The following is a 22,963-nucleotide window of genomic DNA, read 5'->3' on the forward strand; positions in this document are numbered from 1 at the left end:
ACTGACAGAAGAGACACCCTGTCCACTGCCTGCCTGGCGGATGTTGACTGAAACCCGGCCTGTAATTATTGAACGGAAAACAGGAAGTGCTATTACAATACCACTGATAAATAAATAAAAGGTATGTACGCTGTGTGGTTCAAAAAGTGACACTTTGATTTCCCTAATAGACAGTACAATATTTTTGAAATTGCGTGCTCTGTCTGAGTCACCTTTTTAAGGATCAATAAGTATGGCCAAAATATTATAGCGGATCTTTCCCCTCAAGGTGGGTGTACTACTGTGTTTTAGAACAAAATTTGACCTTCCCAGCAATGCTCCCACCAAGACCCTTACTAAAGCCAGTTGCAAAAATGTAGAAGAACCCAATCATATCTCCAAAAACGATGCCTAGCAGAAAAATGGTTACAAAACGTACTTTGAAAGTAACAGTAGACCCAAATACAGACCGTGGATTGTATTCAAACCACTTGCCTGCAAGCAAAAGTATCCATAGCCAGCATCGCTCCAACAGTGCTCTACAACAACAGAACCGCGTTGCAATCGAACCCCCCTAAACACATGCAATCCTGCTGCTAGGGCTAACCCTAACGAACCCTAACTTACAAAAAGTGCCAAAACTGGTGTTTCCTTATGGATTTTGTCCAACTAACTTCTAGCCGGTATTAGACCTTCCCAGGAATGCCCCAGGCAAGACCCGCCAACCCACCCGCAAAAAAACACCCGACACAACACCACCAAACAGCGAAAAAGCTAAATCTCATACTTACAATGTCTCTCGGCCTTCGGTCCAAACGCGGCGCTGTGCAGCTAGGTCGTCATCATCATCAATCATCATAACTCCTGTTTTCCACCACGGATTTCCTGAAAAGCAAATGCAATCAAGATTAGACTGTCGCAGCAGTGCTTCGACAGAGACCCCGGCCGCAACCCACCCACGAACAGCAGGAAGCCCCCCAAAATGCTACATTGAGCAAGATGTCTGAAGAAATGGCAAAAAAAAGGCTGTTCCTTATGGATTTTGTCCAAAACACTTGTATCCGGTATTAGACCTTCCCAGGAATGCCCCAGGCAAGACCCGCCGGCGCCAACCCACCCGGAAAAAAACACCCGACACAACACCACCAAACAGCGAAAAAGCTAAATCTCATACTTACAATGTCTCTCGGCCTTCGGTCTAAACGCGGCGCTGTGCAGCTAGGTCGTCATCATCATCAATCATCATAACTCCTGTTTTCCACCACGGATTTCCTGAAAAGCAAATGCAATCAAGATTAGACTGTCGCAGCAGTGCTTCGACAGAGACCCCGGCCGCAACCCACCCACGAACAGCAGGAAGCCCCCCAAAACGCTACATTGAGCAAGATGTCTGAAGAAATGGCAAAAAAAAGGCTGTTCCTTATGGATTTTGTCCAAAACACTTGTATCCGGTATTAGACCTTCCCAGGAATGCCCCAGGCAAGACCCGCCGGCGCCAACCCACCCGCAAAAAAACACCCGACAACACCCCCAAACAGCGAAAAAGCTAAATCTCATACTTACAAGTTACAATATCTCTCGGCCTTCGTTCCAAATGCCGCGCTGTTCAGCTAGGTCATCATCATCAATCATCATAACTCCTGTTTTCCACCACGGATTTCCTGAAAAGCAAATGCAATCAAGATTAGACTGTCGCAGCAGTGCTTCGACAGACACCAAAAATTACACACAAACCCCCGGAACCCCGCCAAAGAGCACCTCAAAGGCAAGCAAGTCAGCAAAAACGGCAAGAAATTTCCACCTCATATTTGGTCCAAAACACTTTTGTCCATTATTAGAGCTTCACAGCAATGGGCCCAAAACCGTCAACTCACCCGCAAAGAAGTACAACACCCCCACAAGTGCTGAGTCTTTCTTCATTGTGCGTAATCCAGCACTCTGCTTGGAGGTAAATCGCAGTCTGGAGGAGGAGGATAGAGGAGCATGTTCTTCAGAACTTGTGAACCTGAGGAATGTAGACTGCGGCACCTTCAAATCAATAAGCAAACAAGTGAAGACAGTTCTGATGATGGTCTTGTTTTTGGGATTAGGTGATTAAAGTTTGAATTAAATTAACTGTGCAAAACAAAGAAAGAGAGACACAAAGCACACAGGAATAAAAGTGAATAAGGACGAAAAAGAAAGTTCTTGATTGATTGTCTCATTTTCAGGGCTCGGTGTCAGGGAATAAGAACAAGATTTCGTCATCATACTCTGCGAATTCAGGCTGGATGAGGTCAGTGGCACCGAACAGAGAAAAAATCCCCTCATCTACGTTGCTGTCCTCCTCGTCTTCATGTGGCGTGCTTTCTCGCACTTTGTAATCTGGTGGTATGAGGTGCTGATTCATCTTGATCATTGTCAGCCGCTCCACATTTTTGGGCGATAGGCGGCTCCGTTTGGGAGTTACAATGCCACCAGCAGCACTGAAAACACGTTCAGAAGACACACTTGCGAGTGGGCAAGACAAATAGTTTATAGCCAGGTTGTAGAGCTGTGGCCACAATTGTTTTTTGCCATGCCAATACTGCAATGGCTCCTCATTAAGAAAGACCACTGTTGAGTCATTCAGATAGTCCTGCACCATCGACTCAAGGTCATCAACTGTTCCTCCACTTTGCTTACTTTTTGCTGTGCCTGTGACATTTTTTCGAGAACCATACCCCATCAAACTTAGCCAATCCTCCTCCCCAGCCACTGTTAGTGTTGTCATTGTGTGTGGTGCAGATGATCCAGTTGCCGGTGTCTTTAACGGCTGAGAGGTCACTTGTGCCCCAGCCACAGGTGCAGAAGTGGATTCTTGTGACTGCGGATGGCCTGCTGATGCTGATGTACTGGCTTCTCCTTCAATAACCTGCCGTTCTTTTTCAAACCTCTTGGCTGACCAGGCTAACCAATGTTTGTACTTTTGAACATCTGCATCAGCGAAAGGAAAGAATGCGTTGTCTGCCAGCGCCTTTTTGTAGCGTGGATCCAGAATAGTAGCACAAATGTAATGCTGATCTGAGTTGATGTTTTTAAGACGTTCATCACCACGTAGGCGATGTAATAATTTCTCAGACAAAATGAAATGTTTTTTTTTTTTTTCATCTTTTTCAAACTCAGAAGAAACCGCCATCAGTTGGTGCTCCAGTATGCACAACAATGGGATAGCTTTTCCCAAATTACAGTCCTCCTGGCTGACTGCACGCGTGAAGAACTCAAAAGGACGAAGCATGTCTGTCAGGCTTTTAACTATGGCCCATTGCGCCTTACTCATCCGCAGGTCCTCCTTCTGAGATGTAGCCTCTGTCAAGAAATAGTGATCGAGTACCGTATACTGCTCATGCAGACGCTCAAGCATGTAGAAGGTTGAGTTCCAACGTGTTGCCACCTCCTGGATGAGTGCTTTCACTGGCATTCCACGTTGAAGTAGCAGTCTCCGCAGATGCTTCCGGGCCTTAAAAGAATGGCTGAAATGGTTGCACATTTTGCGGCAGGTGGCCATTACCTCGAACGCTGGACTCTCTTTATCACTCAAGAATTTTTGAACTACCAGGTTGATACAGTGCGCCAAACACGGCACTCTAACATGGTCACCCTGTAACATGGCCTTAACTACATTGGCGCCATTATCCGTGGAAACATAACCAATCTTGCGTTTTAGGGGGGATAGCATTGTCAAGACCTTTTTGTTAAACTCTTGCAAAAGATTTTCTGCTGTGTGACTTTTCTCCAAGCCAAACATGGCTAGTGTTGCATGTTTCCGAGCAGCTTTGAAAACTTGGTCCGGGTCAACACCTGCGTTTAGCTTTGCTATAACACCTGAAAAAGAGACCCAGTGTGCAGTGATGCACATGTAATCATCGCCTGGGCCACTGGTCCACATGTCTGTTGTCAGATGTATTGTGTGAACAGCACTCTTCTGCAAAGCTGCCCCAATCGCCTGCAGCACATCTTCATGTAGTGCTGGAACCGCAACTCTGGCAAAATAGAACCGGCTCGGAACCTTCCATTTAGGGCAGAGCGTTGCAACTAATTCAAGAAAACCTACCGCTTCTACAAAAGAAAAAGGTAGAAGGTCCACAGCTAGCATTTTAGCCAGCTTAGTGTTATACAGACGCGTCAGTGGGTGGTTGCGTTCATATGGCACCTCTGAAGTAAGCATTGTTCTAATGTTGCCCTGGACCAAGCATTTACGGGCTGATAATGACTTCGTTGACCCAATTTTGCTCGCTGGTGAACTTTTGTGCGTTGGTGTCTCACTCGCTCCAACACTCTTAGTGTGCCTCACATTGGGTGTGCTGCTGAGAGGGGTACTGGGTGTAAGGGAAGTGTTTGACACGTCTTCTTCCTGCTCGTCAACATCAGATGAAACATCAACGTTTCCTTGATTTTGGCCTTTCTTGATCGCAGCTAGGTGCGCAAACCATTTGACAGCGTGCTTTCTCTCAAGATGACCACTCTGGCCGCCGGTACCATAGTTGCTACCTGGCTTACCACGACTAACTGCAAGCTTACAAAGGGTACAAATGGCAAACTTTGGATTTTTGGGACAAACAGTAAAGAAGTCCCAAACTGGGGACTTGAAGTGTCTGTGGGACCTGGAGGAGGCGGCGATACTGGTGGTGGTGGTCATGAAGCTAATGCCAGATGAAGTGGAGGATCTGGATTGGCCAACTTTTGTACGTTTTCCACTTTCACCGCCACTAATTAAGGTCGAGGTTGACGCAGGTCTCTTCTTGCCAGAAAGAAATATGGAAGCGGGACGAGTTGGTGTACTACTTAACTCCAATGATTGTGGTGTTTCCACTGCCTCCTCATCGACAACATCATCATCATCATCATCACGCGCAGCAGCTCTTCGGGCTAGGGTCAAAATGTCTGTTTGCTGCATGCCCGCTGGGGCTGCAGTGACCTTTATGATGACTGGGTCGTCGTTGACAGAGTCTTCATCAGCAGCAGTATCCGCCACTTCTTGTTGAGCCTCATCACACTCCATAAGTCTGAGACTTTGGACGAGCTTCCTTTTACGCTTAAGTACCTTTGTTGGATCATGGTGTGCCTCACTCTCAGACGGCTGTGGTGCTGGTTCCCAAGTTTGATCCGTATCATCAGAAGGAGGTGTGCTTGAAGAAGATGTAGACACCACCCTTGATCTCTTCCTTGCTAGGGGTGTGGAAGACAATGAAGGATCATCAGGAGGAGTGGCTTCCTCAAATGATACCTCGCCTTGATTGTCGATTTCCTGATGTGCCCCTACTTCGGGAGGAACAACTATTGTGGGCACTTGTGACCCTCCATGCACCTCTGCTTGCGCATCTCCTTGCGCTGCCTCTCCTTCCACATGTACTTGGGCTTGTACTTGCACATGTGATTGTTGTTGCGGCTGTGGTTGTTCAACACTCGTCAGATGAGCTACAACAACCTGTGTTGATTGAGGGACATTGCTGCTGCTTTCTTGCGATGAGCCAACATCACTGGTCGATGGTGATTGAAGAACTATACTGGCTGCCTCTGCAGCACTCAAGGGCTTGGACTTAAGTTGGCGTGGTGGTGGTGGTGGTGGTGGCACTGAGCCCAATGGAGCGGGGGTGCTGCTGCCAGCTTGGTCCCCAGCAGATCACGCTGCTGCTGCAGGCATACTTTTTTTTTTACTCCCAAAAAAAGGGGCGGGCGGCACACCAGTGTCCTTGGTAACTTGCTTCTTCTGCTCCTTACTGGCACCTTTCTTGCTAGAGGAGCTACGGGTTACTTTTTTTGGGGCCATCTTCTTCAGAGCAGGTCAGCAGGCAGCAGTTGCACGAGTTGCAGAGGGTTCTGTGTCCAGACGTGACGTCGCGTGACGTTATGCTGCACACACACACCGCTGCAGGACTTCTTCCTGGCACTGGTGGTTCTCTTGAGTCTTCTTGTGCACCTAAAAGCAATGGAAGACAGAGGAACATCAGTTCAGTTATACACCCCAAAAAATCGACAAAACACAGAAAAATGAGCACAATCCCATGCCATCCATGATGTTTACATTGAAGACACCCCACAGAAAGACTACGGACATGCAAGTATGCAACACTCACTACCCCTGGGCATAATGGATGAAAAGTAGGCAAAATAAGTGCAGGCCTCAGACACTGCCTCTCCTCAAAATGGCCCCTTACACCCCAGGCACATGTTGCCTGTACCAGCCAGCACTCAAGATGGCCACCACCACCACCCACATGACCAGTCCACATCAACAGTACACCCCCAAAAAACAGAAAAACAGCCAGAAATCACCACAATCCAACGCCATCCATGATGTTTACATTAAAGAGAGTGAGACCACACCACAGGCACACTCAGTCCATGCACCACCACCCCTGGGCAAAAGGCCACACCAGCAGCCCCCCAAAAACGACAAAAAACAATAAAATAAGCACAATCCCAGCCCATCCATGGCCTCTATTATGTTTAAATTCAAGAAGACACCCCACAGAAAGACTAGGCCCATGCAACACTCACCACCCCTGGGCAAAGGGCCCCACCAGCAGGCCCAAAAAACGACAAAAAACAATAAAATCAGCACAATCCCAGCCCATCCATGGCCTCAATGGTGTTTAAATTCAAGAAGACACCCCTCAGAAACACTAGGCCCATGCAACACTCACTACCCCTGGGCATAATGGATGAAAAGTAGGCAAAATAAGTGCAGGCCTCAGACACTGCCTCTCCTCAAAATGGCCCCTTACACCCCAAGCACATATTGCCTGTAGCAGCCAGCACTCAAGATGGCCACCACCACCACCCACATGACCAGTCCACATCAACAGTACACCCCCAAAAAACAGAAAAACAGCCAGAAATCACCACAATCCAACGCCATCCATGATGTTTACATTAAAGAGAGTGAGACCACACCACAGGCACACTCAGTCCATGCACCACCACCCCTGGGCAAAAGGCCACACCAGCAGCCCCCCAAAAACGACAAAAAACAATAAAATAAGCACAATCCCAGCCCATCCATGGCCTCTATTATGTTTAAATTCAAGAAGACACCCCACAGAAAGACTAGGCCCATGCAACACTCACCACCCCTGGGCAAAGGGCCCCACCAGCAGGCCCAAAAAACGACAAAAAACAATAAAATCAGCACAATCCCAGCCCATCCATGGCCTCAATGGTGTTTAAATTCAAGAAGACACCCCTCAGAAACACTAGGCCCATGCAACACTCACTACCCCTGGGCATAATGGATGAAAAGTAGGCAAAATAAGTGCAGGCCTCAGACACTGCCTCTCCTCAAAATGGCCCCTTACACCCCAAGCACATATTGCCTGTTGCAGCCAGCACTCAAGATGGCCACCACCACCACCCACATGACCAGTCCACATCAACAGTACACCCCCAAAAAACAGAAAAACAGCCAGAAATCACCACAATCCAACGTCATCCATGATGTTTACATTAAAGAGAGTGAGACCACACCACAGGCACACTCAGTCCATGCACCACCCACCACCCCTGGGCAAAAGGCCACACCAGCAGCCCCCCAAAAACGACAAAAAACAATAAAATAAGCACAATCCCAGCCCATCCATGGCCTCTATTATGTTTAAATTCAAGAAGACACCCCACAGAAAGACTAGGCCCATGCAACACTCACCACCCCTGGGCAAAGGGCCCCACCAGCAGGCCCAAAAAAACGACAAAAAACAATAAAATCAGCACAATCCCAGCCCATCCATGGCCTCAATGGTGTTTAAATTCAAGAAGACACCCCTCAGAAACACTAGGCCCATGCAACACTCACTACCCCTGGGCATAATGGATGAAAAGTAGGCAAAATTAGTGCAGTCCTCAGACACTGCCTCTCCTCAAAATGGCCCCTTACACCCCAGGCACATGTTGCCTGTACCAGCCAGCACTCAAGATGGCCACCACCACCACCCACATGACCAGTCCACATCAACAGTACACCCCCAAAAAACAGAAAAACAGCCAGAAATCACCACAATCCAATGCCATCCATGATGTTTACATTAAAGAGAGTGAGACCACACCACAGGCACACTCAGTCCATGCACCACCACCCCTGGGCAAAAGGCCACACCAGCAGCCCCCCAAAAACGACAAAAAACAATAAAATAAGCACAATCCCAGCCCATCCATGGCCTCTATTATGTTTAAATTCAAGAAGACACCCCACAGAAAGACTAGGCCCATGCAACACTCACCACCCCTGGGCAAAGGGCCCCACCAGCAGGCCCAAAAAACGAAAAAAAACAATAAAATCAGCACAATCCCAGCCCATCCATGGCCTCAATGGTGTTTAAATTCAAGAAGACACCCCTCAGAAACACTAGGCCCATGCAACACTCACTACCCCTGGGCATAATGGATGAAAAGTAGGCAAAATAAGTGCAGGCCTCAGACACTGCCTCTCCTCAAAATGGCCCCTTACACCCCAAGCACATATTGCCTGTAGCAGCCAGCACTCAAGATGGCCACCACCACCACCCACATGACCAGTCCACATCAACAGTACACCCCCAAAAAACAGAAAAACAGCCAGAAATCACCACAATCCAATGCCATCCATGATGTTTACATTAAAGAGAGTGAGACCACACCACAGGCACACTCAGTCCATGCACCACCCACCACCCCTGGGCAAAAGGCCACACCAGCAGCCCCCCAAAAACGACAAAAAACAATAAAATAAGCACAATCCCAGCCCATCCATGGCCTCAATTATGTTTAAATTTAAGAAGACACCCCACAGAAAGACTAGGCCCATGCAACACTCACCACCCCTGGGCAAAGGGCCCCACCAGCAGTCCCAAAAAAAAGACAAAAATCAGCACAATCCCAGCCCATTCATGGCCTCAATGGTGTTTAAATTCAACAAAACAGTTGTATCATGCACCCCTAACCAACCCTGGTCCTACTGGATACTGTGGCTACCCACAATATAATTTATTTAATGTTCTGAAAAAGTTCCAAAATTTTACTTGCAGCAACTGTAATGCCCCAAACAAACTTACTTGTGAAAGTTGATTTCTAATCCAAAAGTGATCCAAAGACAGTCAAAAAGGCCTCAAATCCAAATATCCAGCAGCACCCACAAAAAGTAATCCTTCCAGCTCCAGATCCAAATGAAAGTGACCAGGAGATGGACAAAGCACTGGGAGGAGCCTGCTGGACAGGAACAGGAAGTTGGAGACTGTGGGGCACTTCCTTCCTCCCCCCCCCCCAAAATGGACTCCTTGCAAAAAAAAAAAGCCATGCAAATGTCAACCTGAGGAGTGATTCTGATAAAAATCATAATTTTCTGAAGGTTTATCCTGTTTGCTGGTGATTTTCTTGTGCGAAATTGCAAAATCTCTATTTCGCAAGTGCGAGATTGTTCCTTTCCGCCGCAACTACGTGTTCGCAATTGCGAACTCTTGCGAGGTGTGCTGTGCAAGGTGGCAAGCCGCGAGTACGTATTCGCGGGCGACAAACTCCCGCGGGAACACGCAGCAAGATCTAAAATGGCGCGTCACTCGCAAAGAAAAACAACTCGGCAAACGCTAAAATGACGGAAAGTGAACGCCGTGCACCACGCCGCGCGCCGCAACCAAGCAAAAAATCCGCCGCGAGCGGATTCACGGATTTTCGACAAATTCGCGAGCGTTCGCGGATTGCGGATTTGCCGAAAATCCGAAAAATCCGCGAGCGGAGCGGATTTTACGCCCATGCTTAGACAAGACCGAAAATTTCTGATTGACACAGGGGCGAGCAGAACTACCATCAGTCATGACGAGGTTCCAGGGGCACCTCTCTCAGGCTCACAGAATGTTTCCCTGGGATTTTCAGGAAAGCCTATTGTTAATGAAGTATCGAAACCAGTTTCCCTAGGGGTTGGTCCACTGTCACGTACCACTGACTTGCTACTTACTAAGTCATGTCCAGAAAACTTACTTGGTATGAAGACATTAAAAGACCTAGGAGCAGTTATCTGCTGCTCTCCAGAAGGAGTACGCCTGTTCTTACGTGATTTTAAAGGACATTATGTACTGACTGATTTTGACCACAGACTCAAGAATGTGCCACAGACTCTATGGGCACAAGGACCGACTGACGTGGGTTACATGGACATAACGCCACACCATGTCACCCTCAAAGCAGGAGTAGTACTTCCACGTATTAGACAATACAAGTTACCACCTGACGCCGAAACAGCCTTATTGAAATTAGTTGACAAACTCATTGCACGAGGGGTAGTAGTAGAGACTGACTCAAATGTATGTAACTCGCCTGTCATCCCTATCCTTAAACGATCTGACCCTAGTGTACTACCAGTGTACCGACTAATTATTGACCTATGAGAATTGAACAAATGTGTAGTACCACAATATCCAGTGGTGCCAGACATTTCTTCATTACTGACTGCCATTGATTCTGAGGCCACGTTCTTCACTGTCATAGACTTGAAGAATGCTTTCTTTAGTGTACCCATTCATCCAGATAGCCAATACCTTTTTGGATTTAGTTTAAAAGGGCGTAGCTTTGTCTTTACAAGAGCTCCTCAAGGTTTTACAGAAAGACCTAGCATTTACAGTCAAGCATTAAAAAGACAGTTAGACAGTGTTCACATGCCTCCCAACACTGCGCTACTTCAGTACGTAGATGACATCCTAATTACAGCACGATCAGAACCAGAATGCGAGAATGCATCACTGACAGTCTTACATTTTCTGGCTGACAAGGGGCACAAGGTGTCCCCTTCAAAGTTGCAATTCTGTGAAAAGCAAGTGGTGTACCTTGGACACTTACTTTCCAAGGAGGGTAGGCAACTAACACGAGAACGCATACAGCTCATTGCTAACCTTTCACAGCCCAAGACACAGAAAGAAGTACGTGCATTTATTGGCCTCACTTCATACTGTAGGCAATGGATTCCCCAGTATGCCTATCTAGCCAAACCACTCATACAGTTAACTACACAGGAGGCAGCCACTTCGACTGTCCTCCCTTGGACACAAGAACATACCTTGGCATTTGAGGAATTAAAAAGAGCATTATGTCAAGCGCCAGTTTTAGCGACTCCAAGCTACTGTAAACCTTTTATGCTTTTCGTAACTGAACGGGATGGAACAGCGTTATCTGTCCTCACACAAGATCAAGCAGGAAAACACAAGCCTTGCGCTTATTTTTCTAGTACCCTAGATCCAGTGGCCCAGGCTCTGCCTGCGTGCCTGAAATCAGTTGCAGCAACAGCCCTAGCCATAAGACAAAGTGACTCGATAGTGTTGGGACACCCTCTGACAGTACAGGTTCCACATGCAGTGGAGGTTCTCTTAAACAGGACACAGACACAACATTTGACTGTAGCAAGACTGACAGGATATGAATTGACATTATTTCAACCACACATAGAGATCAGACGTTGTATCATCAGGCACGCCAAAGCCTCCCACTATGACACGCGGATTACAGAATCTTCTAATTCAGCCAGGGAATCCTTCCTAATCGTAAAGGAGCTGCTCAAAGTACCCCACTCACCGTCCTCCAGTGTCCCATCGGTGGACCGAAGTAATGACCTAGCCACGTACTTCAACGATAAAATCGCCCGTATACTAGTTTCCCTCCCCCCGCCCGGGCCCACCAGCCACTTGGACAATTCGACACCCCCCAGTCAAACCGAAAGTCATCCTCGTCCTCAACTTGAGACATTCAGGCCAGTAACATGTCTGGAAGTCGAGCGAACCATGACCAAAATGAGAAGTGGTTCACCACTTGATGCGGCTCCCATCAGATTCCTCAAAACCGTTGCCCCTGTTATCGTTCCCACGGTCACGGAGCTCATTAATAGCTCACTTACCCAGGGATCTGTTCCTGCCAGCTGGAAGAGCGCGGTGGTAAAAGCACTCCTTAAAAAACCTCAGCTCGATCCAGCAGACATGGCAAACTATCGACCAATTTCTCTCCTACCGGCAATCAGCAAGCTAGCTGAGAAACTGGTCAACAGACAATTGTCCCAGTTCTTTGAAACAAACAACATCTTACGGGAATCCCAAACTGGTTTCCGCCCGGGCCATGGCACAGATACTGCCCTCCTCGCCGTCATCGAGGAGGCAAGGCGCATACTGGATTCAGGAGGGTCAGTGGCAGTGATCCTCCTGGATCTCAGCGCAGCCTTCGACACAGTCAACCACCGTGTCCTCCTCCATCGGCTCGAGGCAGCAGGGATCACCGGGACGGCACTTAGTTGGACAGAATCCTTCCTCACCGGACGCACGTTCCAGGTATGGGACGGCATCTACCACTCAGCCACCCTCCCCCTCACAAGCGGGGTCCCGCAGGGATCTTCCCTGAGCCCGACGCTGTTTAACGCATATATGGCTCCCCTGGAAGACGTGGTGAAACCATTTAACATAAAAATGGTAAGCTACGCTGACGACACTCAACTGGTCGTCTCTCTATCCCAACTAGCCGACCACCCAGAGAAACTGGCGAACTGCCTTACCCAAATACACAGCTGGATGAGTGATTCATCACTAAAATTAAACGGGTCTAAGACCGAAGTGATGCTCCTGGGAAAACAATGGGCAACCATCCCCCCAACAGTCTGGCCCGACGTATTCAGAGAAATCCCCTCCCCGAAACGTGAAATCAAAACCCTTGGAGTATGGCTCGAACCGGAGCTCACCATGAAGACGCAAGCGGCCAAAACTGCTGGCACCTGTTTTGGGCTCATGCGCACCACCCGTAAGATCCTCCCATTACTTCCTCCTCCCTCTAGGAAACTTCTCATCCAGGGGCTAGTTTTGTCCCGTCTTGACTACAGCAATATGGTCTACCTGGGCGCCCCAGAGGCCACCCTGACTAGACTACAGCGGACACAGAACGCTGCGGCCCGTTTGCTCACGAACCTTCCGTCGAGAGTGTCAGCAAAACCAGCCCTCAAGGCCTTGCACTGGCACCCTGTTCGCCAAAGGGTTGAATTCAAAGCCATGTGTACAACACACAAACTTATCAACGGATCTGGCCCTACTATCCTCAGCAGCCTGGTCACCCCTTACAAAGCATCCATATCCCTCCGTTCAGACAGTGAGCACCTAGCCAACGTCCCCAAATTCAAAAGGACCCGCACCGGAGGCCGACGATTCTCAGTGCAAGCGGCCGTGAGATGGAATTCCCTCCCACGCACCCTCAGACTGGAAGCCATCTACCTGACCTTTCGCAAAAAACTGAAAACGCACCTATTCCCGAAATAACTGTTCCTCCTCCCTCCCTCTCCTTACAGGATAAACAATCTCCTTACAGCGCGGGGATGCCCTTGGGTCACCAGGCGCTATACAAATCGCTAAAATAAAAAAAATTGCCACCTGTATTCTTGGCCCCATCCCATTATCATAGAGATTCACGACTAGAACATGTTAGAGTAAAGAGAGAGACAGATGCCTCAGGGATTGATCAGACTGAAACAGCTTGGGAGCAATATACAGATTTCAACAAAGGATTCTTCTTCTTCATAGGTCCCGTCCAAAACAGTAAACTGATACGCAAGTTAACAAGGACTCTTGAGGCAGTAGTGAATGTGACTGCATCTGCCCTGGTGAACTTGACCCAGGAACAGTCTGCTATGAGACTTGTTGTGCTTCAAAATCGTCTCGTTCTAGACGTCATCTTGGCGGATAGGGGCGGAGCTTGTAGCGTGATCCGATCTAGTTGTTGCATTTTCAACCCAAATAACGCGCCATCTGTATATGCAGCGATAACAAGGCTCCACAAGATTGCTCATGCCATACATCAAGACCCAGGCACATGGACTTGGTTCAGTTGGCTCTGGGGTGTGATATCTGCTTGGGGATGGAAAGTGTTGTCCTTTCTAGGAATGATCCTACTTATGATATTTGGTTGCTGTCTCTGTCTGCAGTGTGGCCCGGCCATTTGTGGCCTGTGTGCAACTGCATGTGTTCCACATCCAAGTATACAAAGGGTTAAGGACGAACAAATGATGCTGTATGATCAACTATACGGTCTCATGAATATAGATGTATCCTGAAGGGTTACGTAGGGGACAAGGAGGGAATGAGGAAAATGAACTTTTGCCTGACCAAGATGCCCCCTACGTGTACCCTATGTTACATATATGTGCATGTCACCCATGCATATTTTCCCTTAAGTGGCCTGAACAAAGAGGCCTCTGCAATCACGTCCTGCATTAGGATGCCAGTCATCAAGTCTCCCATGTAAGAAATACCCAAGTCACACGATTGTAACTTCTTCTCTCTTTGCCTTGCTAATAATACAAATACATTATTCTGCCTAAAAGAGCACTTCATCACCTCCAATACGGAACAAGAGAAAGAACAGATTCCACAGCACACATTAAATTCATACTATTAATTCTAAAGAGAGAATTTCAGCTAACATAAGAATGCATCAATTAAGCTTTTGAAAATTCACGTAAACATTAACACATTTCCAACTAATGCATTTACCTATGTATGAAATATCACAGGTAATAAGCACATTTAGTACATGAATATTTGTCAGTTTAACAACATGAGATCTTCATGTTAATTTTTACTGTGTTACATCCATTTTCTTCGTTATTTCTCCATAATACTTGTCAATGACCTTAAATTTGTCACATAGTCATATTACTATATATTTCACAGTTCTAACACTTCACGTTAATACCGTTTCAAATTATAATGAGGGTGCACTCTACACATGATTGTGATGCAGCCCTACAAATGAAATGAAATTTCCGCTCCATCAGTTCCTCCCTCTGATGATGTTGAGTCATCATAAAACCCTTCAAAACATCCCTGCTGAGTAGACCGATCTAAATAGATGTCATAGCTAATCTTCTCTATCTGAACTCCTCCATTTGCTTCAAATTCTCATAGTGACTGTCCTGCAGCCTTTCCGTTCTTCTCTCTCTTTCCCTTAAGGCGCTCTCCACTTGCCTCGCTTTCTGCCACTTATATGCCCATATCATCCCTATCAAGATAACGATACAGATTATAGCAATTATTATCAGTTTCAAGATGTTTCCAAATATTTCACTTCCTAGATTTGTAAACCAACTTCCAACTGCACCAACTCCTTCTCCAATCTTATCTCAAACTCCTTCAGCTGCTAAATCCTGTATTTCACGATGTTTATCAGTGATGTTACTGATATATTCTCTCAGATTTTTACTACTTTCAGGGATATAAGTACAACACTGTCGGACCTTGAGCATTCAACAGACTTTGCATTCTTTTGCCAATAACACATCTAAAGCAAGTCAGGTCTGCATCACCACCGCACTTATCAAGACCATCTCCCCATCTATGAGTATTAAAGACTGAGCTGTGTTAACAGATAACTTATCAACTACAGTAGACAGCCTTATAATCTTGATGTCATTCAACACCACCCCCAAACTAGATATCAATGCTCCAAATATATCTCCACAACCCTCTCCATCAGTCAGTACACATTTTTCCCTGTTATTCGACTTCCCTTCGGATCTCTCTAATTCATGCACATGATATATTTCGAAAAACACCACTGACAAATAACAAGTTCAGTACCATTTGCTTGATAGTCGAACATAAGCATTTTTCCATACACAAAATACACTCCTGGTACCAATCAAACTTACTCTTGCAAAAAAATCTTCCAAGGACCATTACCTAAGAAGATATGATCACACACACTCTGTCCCACAAATAGTGTATTGTGTCAACTCTGACCTTGACTTATGCAAAGCTTGCCTCATTGTTGGCGATTTAAAGCTATAAAACCAGAACTTCCCTTAGCCTTGTGAGCTAACTCCTCGTTTGTCCAATCGGAATCCTTATCCTTATTGTCAACTTTCCCAACTAAGCCCCTACGTCTGTCTTCTACCTGATCTATAAACTTCTTTTCTATATCTGTTAGTATGCGAGATAAGTTATATCTATGTACGTAAGCAGTATCTAGTGTCACTGTTGGTGAAAAGTAATTTCCCATTCTTTCTATTCTCTTGTAATAATTGTTTTTATTCAGGTGTTTATATGCAGTTATTTCTGAAAGCACAATATCATAATTTGAAAAGTAGTACTCATAATGGCCTTTTCGATAAAACATACTAAAGAGTAAACTACAACTAATACCATAAGTCAAGGGAAAGTGATGATATTGTGATTACTCCTCAACCAAAGCAGGTAATTGCATGTACACATAACACTCTCTCACTTCCATTGTGTCAACATACTCATACACCAACTTAGCATAGGCATTCAATGTATAATCCTCTTTGGATAGGTCTAAAAGAAGAAACCAACTAGTTTGCTCTATTAAGCTTTTCTCAGATCCTTGTGTATCCTCCTTTGAGAAAGTAGTGATAGGTGCGGATGTCCCATGTACCCTTACCCCCTGTCCCTTGCTTTTGTGTGCGCTTAAAATCGAATCTGTAATAATTGTAACTACTACTACAATTATACCTACAATACATTTGTGCCTATGAGTCAAATTTCCAGACTCCATTTTAGAATAAATCGGATCACAGATCGAAAGAGGACCAACACAAAATAATTATTTTCTACAGCTCTATTCCCTTATGGCAATGTTCTCGAGCAACTTCTTTTTGAAATCTTGGAAAGTTCGTTTTAACAGTGTTTGTTTTACAGTATTTACACAGCTTGGAAGACCTCCCTAGCCCTCTTTCTTCTAGATAGAAATCACTATTTCTATTCTTCTTCCACTCTGGCGAAGGATATTGTCTCCAAACAAATTATTTACAGTTCACAGTTCAATTCACATCCCTAATCAGGTTAGAGCCAATCTCCTCAATGATGTGTTGGAAAAGTTCAGCTCTCAATGCTGCAATCTCTTGAGGAGATTGAGGAGCACCACGTCACAACACTAACTGGTGTTTCTCCTGTCTGCGCAGGGATGCAGTCCCTGCTAGTGCCTTGACTGTATCACCCGGAGGCCCTCTTGCCTGCCGGTGGTAGCAGGTGCCAGATCAAAGGTCAGATCACAGGCCCGCCGTCTTAAAGCTCACAGGCTTGTCAACCAGATCTGTGTCCATTAGATGGCTGTGGGAAACCTCATATGCAATCACAAAGGTTTCCTTTGGACAGCACTATGCAACCAACAATGTATATTACCTGACTGGAGTCTCCAACTTCATCACTCAATCACATCCATTACACTCAGAATCGCAGAATAAATCTGTATACCCAAGGCTACTATAATGTACAAAACTAATAACAGAAGATTGCAAATATGTTATTCGTCATAAGACACACAATCAAAAAAACAGATCTGCACAATTAATAACACTGAAAATTTGCTAAAAAAAAAATAATTTGTCTACATTTTTGTTTTTGATTCTATCTCTATTCATGTCCAGCATGTAATCCTGGTCATACATTCTAGCACTTCTGAAAGCGTTTTTGACGAGTTTTTTGGGATAACCCCAATCGCTAAGCTTTTTCTTCATAGTTGCAGACTGAGCATAAAAATCTTCCAATGAGGTGCAATTTCGTCGGAGGCGCAAAAATTTGCCATAGGGAATATTGTGCCTTTGGGCCTTCAGGTGATTGCTTTGATAGTGTAGCAGAGAGTTTTTGTCAGTGGGCTTGGAGTATAATTCATCTTTTAACCTAATTTTTCTAAAGAATATTGCTTTTGCCTTTGCTGACCGCGAGGAGCCCTGCTGCCCGTTGCTTTGTCGTTGGAGGAGACTTTGGAACCCTCTCTGGTGAAGGATATTCTCTCCAAACAAATTATTTACAGTTCACAGTTCAATTCACATCCCTAATCAGGTCAGAGCCAATCTCCTCAATGATGTGTTGGAAAAGTTCAGCTCTCAATGCTGCAATCTCTTGAGGAGATTGAGGAGCACCACGTCACAACACTAACTGGTGTTTCTCCTGTCTGCGCAGGGATGCAGTCCCTGCTAGTGCCTTGACTGTATCACCCGGAGGCCCTCTTGCCTGCCGGTAGTAGCAGGTGCCAGATCAAAGGTCAGATCACAGGCCCACCGTCCTAAAGCTCACAGGCTTGTCAACCAGATCTGTGTCCATTAGATGGCTGTGGGAAACCTCATATGCAATCACAAAGGTTTCCTTTGGACAGCACTATGCAACCAACAATGTATATTACCTGACTGGAGTCTCCAACTTCATCACTCAATCACATCCATTACACTCAGAATCGCAGAATAAATCTGTATACCCAAGGCTACTATAATGTACAAAACTAATAACAGAAGATTGCAAATATGTTATTCGTCATAAGACACACAATCAAAAAAACAGATCTGCACAATTAATAACACTGAAAATTTGCTAAAAAAAAATTATTTGTCTACATTTTTGTTTTTGATTCTATCTCTATTCATGTCCAGCATGTAATCCTGGTCATACATTCTAGCACTTCTGAAAGCGTTTTTGACGAGTTTTTTGGGATAACCCCAATCGCTAAGCTTTTTCTTCATAGTTGCAGACTGAGCATAAAAATCTTCCAATGAGGTGCAATTTCGTCGGAGGCGCAAAAATTTGCCATAGGGAATATTGTGCCTTTGGGCCTTCAGGTGATTGCTTTGATAGTGTAGCAGAGAGTTTTTGTCAGTGGGCTTGGAGTATAATTCATCTTTTAACCAAATTTTTCTAAAGAATATTGCTTTTGCCTTTGCTGACCGCGAGGAGCCCTGCTGCCCGTTGCTTTGTCGTTGGAGGAGACTTTGGAACCCTCTCTGGCGAAGGATATTGTCTCCAAACAAATTATTTACAGTTCACAGTTCAATTCACATCCCTAATCAGGTCAGAGCCAATCTCCTCAATGATGTGTTGGAAAAGTTCAGCTCTCAATGCTGCAATCTCTTGAGGAGATTGAGGAGCACCACGTCACAACACTAACTGGTGTTTCTCCTGTCTGCGCAGGGATGCAGTCCCTGCTAGTGCCTTGACTGTATCACCCAGAGGCCCTCTTGCCTGCCGGTAGTAGCAGGTGCCAGATCAAAGGTCAGATCACAGGCCCACCGTCCTAAAGCTCACAGGCTTGTCAACCAGATCTGTGTCCATTAGATGGCTGTGGGACACCTCATATGTGATCACAAAGGTTTCCTTTGGACAGCACTATGCAACCAACAATGTATATTACCTGACCGGAGTCTCCAACTTCATCACTCAATCACATCCATTACACTCAGAATTGGAGAATATATCTGTATACCCAAGGCTACTATAATGTACAAAACTAATAACAGAAGATTGCAAATATGTTATTCGTCATAAGACACACAATCAAAAAAACAGATCTGCACAATTATTAACACTGAAAATTTGCTAAAAAAAAATAATTTGTCTACATTTTTGTTTTTGATTCTATCTCTATTCATGTCCAGCATGTAATCCTGGTCATAAATTCTAGCACTTCTGAAAGCGTTTTTGACGAGTTTTTTGGGATAACCCCAATCGCTAAGCTTTTTCTTCATAGTTTCAGAATGAGCATAACAATCTTCCAATGAGGACCAATTTCGTCGGAGGCGCAAAAATTTGCCATACGGAATATTGTGCCATTGGGCCTTCAGGTGATTGCTTTGATAGTGTAGCAGAGAGTTTTTGTCAGTGGGCTTGGAGTATAATTCATCTTTTAATCTATTTTTTCTAAAGAATATTGCTTTTGCCTTTGCTGACCATGAGGAGCCCTGCTGCCCGTTGCTTCGTCGTGGGAGGAGACTTTGGAACCCACAACTTGCCGCTTTGCGAGTGCCGCTTCGCGCTTTTGAACTTTGGAGGGCGCCTTATTCACCTGGGCATCTGTGTTTTGTTTGTGGTGGGGCGAGGGGGCCACGGAAAAGATCGCGCTGAACGCCAGCAGGGACTCGAACTACCAGGAGTCCCTGCTTGACCTGAAACAGCTGGTCCCGCGTTCGGCTGACAGCCCCGCCCACGGACACCACACGGATAAAATCTCTTTGTTCCACTGACACAGCGGGTATTGCTTTTGCCTTTGCTGACCGTGAGGAGCCCTGCTGCCCGTTGCTTCGTTGTGGGAGGAGACTTTGGAACCCACAACTTGCCGCACCCGCTTCGCGGGTGCCGCTTCACGGGTTCGCGCTTTTGAACTTTGGAGGGCGCCTTATTCACCTGGGCATCTGTATTGTGTTTGTTGTGGGGCGAGGGGGCCACGGAAAAGATCGCGCTGAACACCAGCAGGGACTCGAACTACCAGTAGTCCCTGCTTGAACTGAAACAGCTAGTACCGCGTTCGGCTGACAGCCCCGCCAACGGACACCGCACGGATAAAATCTCTTTGCTCCACTGACACAGCGGGTATTGCTTTTGCCTTTGCTGACCGTGAGGAGCCCTGCTGCCCGTTGCTTCGTCGTGGGAGGAGACTTTGGAACCCAAACCTTGCCTCACCCGCTTCGCGGGCGCCGCTTTGCGCTTTTGAACTTTGGAGGGCGCCTTATTCACCTGGGCAACTGTGTTGTGTTTGTTGTGGGGTGAGGGGGCCACGGAAAAAATCGCGCTGAACGCCAGCAGGGACTCGAACTACCAGGAGTCCCTGCTTGACCTAAAACAGCTGGTCCCGCGATCCGCTGACAGCCCCGCCCACGGACACCGCACGGATAAAATCTCTTTGCTCCACTGACACAGCGGGAATTGCTTTTGCCTTTGCTGACCGTGAGGAGCCCTGCTGCCCGTTGCTTCGTCATGGGAGGAGACTTTGGAACCCACAACTTGTCGCACCCGCTTCGCAGGTGCCGCTTTGCGCTTTTGAACTTTGGAGGGCGCCTTATTCACCTGGGCATCTGTGCTGTGTTTGTTGTTGGGCGAGGGGGCCACGAAAAAGATCGCGCTGAACGCCAGCAGGGACTCGAACTACCAAGAGTCCCTGCTTGACCTGAAACAGCTGGTCCCGCGTTCGGCTGACAGCCCCGCCCACGGATACCGCACGGGCCATTTAATTGACTTACACGCCCGCTGCGCGGGAGCGTCCCGGGAGAAGCCCAGGACAAGGGCGGGCCGTCTACGGCCGTCCAAGGCAGGAAGAGGCTGGGCTGGGCCACCTCCCGTACATTTCCACCCTCGTAAGATCTTATTAACTCGTTCCCGCCATGTGGTTGTTTGTTGTACACATATAGCCATACGTTTGTATTTCACACAACTAGTTGTAATGGCGGATTGTGGTGGTAAAGGGAGGAGGTCTACTGTGGGAGGCTCCGTATGTGGAACGCTGGATAATTTTATTATTAGGGCTGCTTCTTTACTTGAACACGAGTTAGCCCTTACAGAGCGGCGTATGTTCATAGAGTCATTATGTTCAAGGCGATCCTCTTTAGGACCTCTAATGTCTGCTATCTCCCCCAATCAATTAGATCAGTTGGACGAGCACATAAATAGAAATGCATCCACGAATGAGGAAGATGTTACCAATAATGGGGGTGATAAAATTGCAGATAGTGCTCTGTTAAGCAAGCCTGGTACTCCCGCCCTATTAAACACACTAATGATAGAGGGTGAATCGTATATTGTCAAATTACGTTCCTCCACAAGGTCCTGTGCTAAAACTAGTCACCAACCACAAATACATAAATCTAATAAAGGTCAGGCTACCTCAGCTAAGAGGAAGAGGGGGCAGTGGTTGAAAAAACTGAAAAGGGGAGATGTCGTAAAATCATGAAAATCTCTATATTTCCAAATATAACAGAAGAGGATGTGACTATTAGAGATATTGATCCCTCAGTTGAATCACTGCCATCAACCCCATTATCATCCGGTTCAGTTTCTAGGGTGGCTCTTGAGTCTTCATCAACAAAAGACCCCATGCTACTCTTTTGGCCCAAATCGAACAACTAACTTTGGGGCTCATTAGGATGGCGGTTTTCCCGCATCCTCCGGGCCGGCGAAAGCCACCGCCGGCCCGGAGGATGCGGGAAAACCGCCGGGGAGGCACAAAAGACCCACCGCCAAATTAGGATGGCGGTGGGTCTCAAAATCGGTCCGCAGCTTTTCCGCCGCGGTCGCCTTCGGACCGCGGCGGAAAAGCTCTAACATGGCTGGCGGTGTCTATCAGACACCGCCAGCCTTATTAGGATGGCGGAAAACAGATGCCTTTCCACGGCGGATTCTCTGCCGTGGAAAGGCATACGGTGATTTCTTTGGGGGCCCGTTGCGGGCCCCCAGGGTGATTGTGTGGGTGGGGGGTGCACATGGGGGGTACCTATGGTACCCCCCTGCATTTGCGTGCACGAAGCGGCAGGCAAATGCTAAGCATGCATATTTAACCTTATTTAACATTGTGGCGGGTGCTGCTTCAAGCAGCACCCGCCACAATGTTAAATATTGAGGATGTGACCGCCAGGCTGCCGGTCACATCCTAATTGCACTGGAGGGACCGCCGTGGCCCCTGCGGATGGTCCCTCCTCCTCTAGGATGGCGGACAGACGCAAGTCCATCCGCCATCCTAATGAGCCCCTTAAGTCGTTAATTTTGCCACTTGTGGAGAGGTCCAAGATAATAAGTAAAAGAGTTGAGAAAATTGAGCAGACTGTTCTAGAGAATTCAGGCTTGCTAAAAATCTTAATCAATTCTATTGAAACTATTAAAGGGGTGGGAGTGTCTCTAGGGCCAACCCCGTTGTTAGGAGCTACTCCATCACCCAGACAGGCACAGTCCATTGAATCAATAAGGGAAACTGGGAGTAGCATGCAAATAGCTACAGCACTTGTAAATAAGGGTAAGGATCCTGAGGGAATTTCTCGAGGGGTGGTCGAAAAGAGGGTGCCTAGCGATCAAGAAATAACAAGGAAGAGGGCTGCTTTATTGGGAAAAACAAAGAAGGCCCACTCACAGCCTTGAATAGACCAGCCCTCCCTCGCATTGATTTGCCTCCAGAATCGTTCCCATATGTTGTGGCACTCACTGGTGTACCTGAATTAAGGGATGACAAAAGTGAACACTACTCTGAGCTGAAAAACAAGGTTAGTTTCTGGCTA

The sequence above is a fragment of the Lissotriton helveticus genome, chromosome 6 (genome assembly GCF_964261635.1).
Source record: "Lissotriton helveticus chromosome 6, aLisHel1.1, whole genome shotgun sequence".
NCBI lineage: Eukaryota > Metazoa > Chordata > Amphibia > Caudata > Salamandridae > Lissotriton > Lissotriton helveticus.